This window comes from Chelonia mydas, chromosome 4 (assembly GCF_015237465.2).
Source record: "Chelonia mydas isolate rCheMyd1 chromosome 4, rCheMyd1.pri.v2, whole genome shotgun sequence".
In the NCBI taxonomy this organism is placed as follows: domain Eukaryota; kingdom Metazoa; phylum Chordata; order Testudines; family Cheloniidae; genus Chelonia; species Chelonia mydas.
The window spans coordinates 120457077-120463076 of NC_057852.1; positions in this window are offsets into that span (position 1 = coordinate 120457077).

Below are 6000 nucleotides of genomic sequence, written 5' to 3' on the forward strand. Positions count from 1 at the left end.
CAATGCAAATATAAGTCTTGCACAGAGGGGAAACAAACTCAGCCCAGATTGGTTGTAGTGATGAAAAAACCCACATATTTTAATGGCCATGTGGAGGCCCATGATGGTCTTATGCAGTGTAACTATAGCTGTGTCGATCCCAGGATATTAGACAGGCAAGGTGGGTGAGGTAATATCTGTTATTGGACCAACTTCTGTTGGGGAGAGAGAAGAGCTCTGTGTGGCTTGAAAGCTTGTCTTTCACCAACAGAAGTTTGTTCCAGGAAAAGATATTACCTCACCCACCTCATCTCTATGATGATGTTAGTCCATGTCCTATTGGACATGGGTCCACATCACAAATGCACACAGCACAGTGACAATAACTGGAGGTCTTGTTGGTAGTCTGAGCAGAAGTAAAAGAATGAATAGGTATGTCTGTGCTATTCTCAATCTCCTAAAAATGATCCTTGCTGGAAAGGGTTCGGTATTGTTAGGTAGGGTGAGGGGTCTGCACTGCTACTGACTGTACTGTACCTGTTCTGGGAATGGAGAGCTTACTTTTTTCCATTGAGCATTTTTTCATAAGTTCACATGCACACACAATTTGCCAAGGCATAAATAAACACAACTCCCACTTAACTCAATGGTGACCCTTGTATAGTGAAATGTAGAAAAATAACTGAATGGGTCGTTTCTTCAGTAACTGGTGCACTGTGGGATAGCAATAGGACTACTTGCATCATTTTGTTAAATTAAAAGTGGGATGAATTTCACCCTGTCATTTAACTCTGATTCAGAGTTGTATTGGCTGTGAATTGGAGTGACTTCAACTGACTTAAGACTAGATATCTACTGGTGTGTGTGTGTGTGTGTGTGTGTACGTGTGTGTGTGTGTGTGTGTGTGTGTACGTGTGTGTACGCAAACACAGTGGTTCCCACTGTTTTGTAGAATACATTTCTGCTTTGATGGTGATCAGCACTAGCACCTAAAAGGCTAATTTCTACAGTTAACTTTCTTTGAACCTCAAGATTTAGTAAGGCTAAGGCAGCCCACACAACAGACTGGAATTTGAATAGTAAAGCTCACCAAAGATATAGCTGCAACAGAGAAGCTGTTTCCTTCAACACCTGTGTTTTGGTTCCAAGAATGTACAGTAAATATGCACAGTAAAATCTCTGCACATCTCAGCAATTATTTACTGTTTTATGAATAGAGGATTAAATGTATTTTACTATTTATCCTTCCTCTGCTCACCCTAATCTTTAATTACAAAAATACAGAAAAATGAAAATATTTTTATTATGGGATTGTGCTGGCTAAACCCACAACTAATTCTGATTGCTAAATAGAGTGTCTTTCTGATTTAGAGAGAGACCCCTTTTTGCTAGAGAAAGAATTGTCTTGTTTTCAAGTGGTACAAGTCTGAGTGTCCTTCTTACTATTTAAATCACTCCAAATACTTCATCTTCTTTCCCTGCAGTAGAAATCTCGGTGCCATCTTTGAATCTGACTCCCCAGCCTCCTCCCCCCCGCCCCCGGGGCAGTTTCTGGCTTGTAATTCACCACATCTGGAATGTTGTCAGGGTACAGTCTTGCCTCTAATGAAATCATTACACCCGTCTTAATATCTTCCTGTGTTGGTAATTGTAATTTCTTTCACCCTTTTTTTTCATAATGGTCTTAAATAAGGTCCTAATCTAGTGGAGATTTAAGAACATACATAACTGCATGCTCATGAGCAGCCCATAGACTACAGTAGGATTACTTCCAAAATCTTTGCTTTCTGAACATCGGAGTGCAGAATGCTCTGGCTAAACTGCTCTCTTATCTTCACTGGCTTGCTGTTCATTGTATAGATACAGGACCCTCCTTACCCATACAAAAGTATGCAGCTACACAGGGCACCAGCCCCTGCTCCGGCTCTTCCCCAGGGCCCCCACCCCTGTTCCGCCCCGCCCCTTCCCCACCCCAGCCCCGCCCCCGCTCCCCTGAGCTCTGCAGCTGGGCTGGGCCTGCACTCACCGGCAGCAGGAGTTCAGCGACCCGGCCTCAGCCGCGCTACCGGTGAGTGCTGGGGGTGGTTTCCCCCGCCCCCCAAGCCAGCCCCCCCACCCCTCCGCAGAGGCCTGGGGCAGCCCACCCACTCCCCCCCTGCAGAGGCCTCCCCCCCACCGCGTGGGGGCTGTGTAAGGCCCCAGAATTGCTAGGGACGGCCCAGTACAGATAAAATTTCAGATTGCTTTTCTGTATCTGGCAACATTCAGTGTTGCAAACGTATAAGTTTCCAGGTGGAGAACAGGAAGAGGAGTCTATAACACTTGCATATATGCATATAGTGCCAGCCTACTGTTTTGGAGCTAATTACTGACAACTGAACAACTAACCCCCCTGAGCCTTTCCTCCCACCGCAACTCCCTCCCTAATAAGTAGGGCCGTACCAAATTCACGGCCATGAAAAACGCATAAGAAACCGTGATGACTGGACTTAGTGTACTTTTGCCCTATACTATAGGGTAAAAATATACAGAAGTACACAGCAGTTCTTATAATAGGGGTCCTACCCAAAAGGGGGTCAAGCCTATTGTAGGGGGGCCATGGTATTGCCACCCGTACTTCTGTGCTGCCTTCAGAGCTGGGTGGCCGGCGAGCAGTGGCTGCAGCACAGCTGCCTCCCGCAGCGCAGAAGTAAGAGTGGGACGGTATGTGCAGGGGGGAGTTGTCACTTTTTGGGAGAGGGTCAATCACAGCCTGGGTAACTTAAAAACATCAGAGTAGTACAGTACAATACTAGTTCATACAGTGTGCATATATATGGCAACACATCAGCAAAATTTGCTATTTATGCCATGACCAACCTGTGGAAAATGTGATTTCTCCACGATTTAAGTAGACCCCCTACTAATAAGCTTCTGATTCGTACAATGTAGTTTGGTGTACAACCTAGAACATGTAGGTTTTTAATTTGGAAGAGCACAGTACCCAGCATGTGGGTTCTAATAACAGGCCATCTGCTTCCACCATAGGGTAGTAATAAGCTCCCCTCAGAGGGGGACCAGGAGTGCGGGATGGCTGCTGCAGTAGCCCCCAAATATCCAAGCTGTGACCAGGCTATGAAAATGAATCCTGCTGTACTGGGGAGTCTAAATCTGGGGTTTTCAAAGCAATCTAAGTGAGTTAGGATCCAAATCCCATTGAATTTTGATGGAAATTGAACACCTATCTTCCATAGGTGCCTTTGAAAAGCCCAGCGTATATGTTTTAGAGAGGCTTCAGAACTAAACCACTGGGCTTCCGGAATTTGTCCGTCTAAACTAGAAGTCAGAAGAATTGACACCACAGAGGCTGTCAGAAATGCAAAGAGCATAGTAAATAGGAGTGACCTTAAAGGGGGGAAAAGGAGGGAGTTGATTTTTTTGGTCTATAAAATAAGAATTTATTTGAGATTATTATAAAATTAATGGGTCTGACCCATCTTTCAGATATGCAAATATAAGTCACTCCACTGGAGTCAATGGAGATGCACTGCTGTGAAACTGATATGAGAATCGCTAAGAATGAGCAGCTGCAGCGGCACTGCAGGAGGTCAAGTGAAACATGTGAGAGATTTGATGCAAATTGCTGTAGTCTCTAACTGGTGTCCTTGCGTGAGCCAGTATTGATCTGGGGATCAGGGTTACCATTTAGCACTATGTACGAATCTTGCCAAATAAGCTTTGTTGTTATTAAATGTATTTTCTTCCTTTATAGAGTCGGGTACACTACTCAGCATGCTGCAAGCATTTCTATGAAAGTCAAGAAAAAAACATCCCTTCTGTTATGCCATGCTTTCTCACTTAAATAGTATATTACTCCACAACCTTAACTTAACTCTGCCCCTTTTGTGCATATACATTATGTTACAGCCTTTAAATACATGATACATTCTATTTTTTTCAGTCTCTCTGCCTCGTTCAGTGTGTAATGACACTTGGCAGCTGTTCAGTTCTTTTTTTTCCATCCTCATTATTCAATGTGTGGCCTAGGCCCACTTATTTCATGCTATCCTAGGCCTAAATAAAGATTTTTGTTTTAGATGTTTCTATGGTGCTTCACACCATGATGTGAGTGCTTCATAAGCATGAATGGATTTCTTTCCAGCATCATGTGAGGCATTCAGGGCCAATCAGAGGGGGGGCCAGGAGGGCCATTTAGCCTGGGCCTCAAGCTCAAAGCGGGCCTCAAATTTAGGCACATGTTAATTTTTTGGCATTTGATGAGTTTAACAACTTATTTTTATGCGCATCCTTATCGGACCGAAATGTGACACACACACTCACCTTAGAGCTGTAAGTTTAAGCAAATAAGAGATGTGATTTGGTTAAAGAAATATTTTTTGTTAACAGATATAGATTGTCATATTAAAGTTAAATATGTTCATAAAGATTAATAAAAATATATCAGTTCTGATGGCACAAGATTAGATTGTGATGAATCTGTCCTCTCAGATCAGCTGATCATATAAACAAACCACTAGCAGTGGCTGGTGCTGAATCAAGTGCATGTTGAAAGGTAGAGAATTGTTACATTTTAGTGTCTTTATAGTTTTACATCTAGTTGACTAAGGAATTATTTGTCTGAGAATTCCTCATTATTATGTTCATATGGTAGCTAAAAGAGGTGACTGGTTGGTTGAGACCTAGCTTGGCCATCATCATAGGCTTTCGTCGTCTATAGGCCCAGATATTCAAGGTGAAAATTTGTGAGGACAATCTTGTACAGTGAGTTTCGTGAGGACACACATTAGAAATTTTTGGACATTATCACTCTGTCTATATCCGTGTCTGCATTTAGTAATTATATGTCATCCCTTTGTCTTCAGCTCAGCCTATTATATTATACCTTGCATGCTTGAGTTTTGTTTCAGTGATAAGGATAATAACCTGTCTGACTGTTTCATTTTGTGTTCTTAATTAGTATTCCTTTGTTTTAAGTCTTTTCAGCATTTGTGTACATGTTTACAGTAGAAGAGTTCAAGTGTAGATAAGCTACTTATTTACAGCAGAATATTTCAAGTGTGGATAGGCTACATATTGACCAGATAGATCTCTATGAAGAGGAGATTTGAAAGTGGTGCAAGCAAGAGATGGCGAAAACAACTAAGTGAAGCAGCAGCTAAGAGCTCAAAGCCAATAGCTTCATTTCTCAAACCACTGGAAAACACACCTTACCCAACAAACAGTGCTACAGATAATGAAAACTCCGCAACTGCAACAGGTGATATTTCAATGCCAATACCTGAACATGAGGACAGTAGTCAAGAAGGAGATGTGCCAACAGTAACAGATGCAGCAAAAGATCCTGTTTACAATCAAGAAACTGAACAGCAACAGGAAGATGTAGATCTTATGCAGCAAGAGCAATTCATGAGTACTACAGGTTTGACTGTGACTGACACTGGAATTATTCACAAGAACAATGAGGCCCAAATGCAATCTTTTCTTCAAATTAGTTGTTTTGAAATTCCAAGTAACATTCCACGAGACGCTGATAATCATGCTTTCCCTACTCATCTGCTGACAAAAACTTTTCCAAATGGTGAGACCTGCACAAGAGACTGGGTTATGCTGGAATACGGAAAAACAATCTCTGTCCTGTGCACCCTGCTTCGTTTTGAACAAAAGTTCTGAAAATGCATCAGTTCTCTCTGATCAGTCAGGATGGGGCATCAACAGACGTTGGAGGAAGTTGAAAGACCGAATACCATCACATGAGAATTCAACATCACACAGAGAAAACTATGTGGCATGGAAATCAGCCAGCAGGGCAGCATCAGCTGAAAGTTCAGTTGAGAATTTACTCTTGACTGAAACTCTCTACAGAAACTAATAACTGGAAAAAACTTCTTGAGCGCATCTTTTTTCTTTCTGAGTGGGGATTGGCTTTCTTTGGTTCCAGTCAATGTTTTAGTGATCGTGCAAATGGAAACTTTCTAGGCATAGGTGAGCTCCTCAGCAAATATGACCCACTTTATCAGAGCA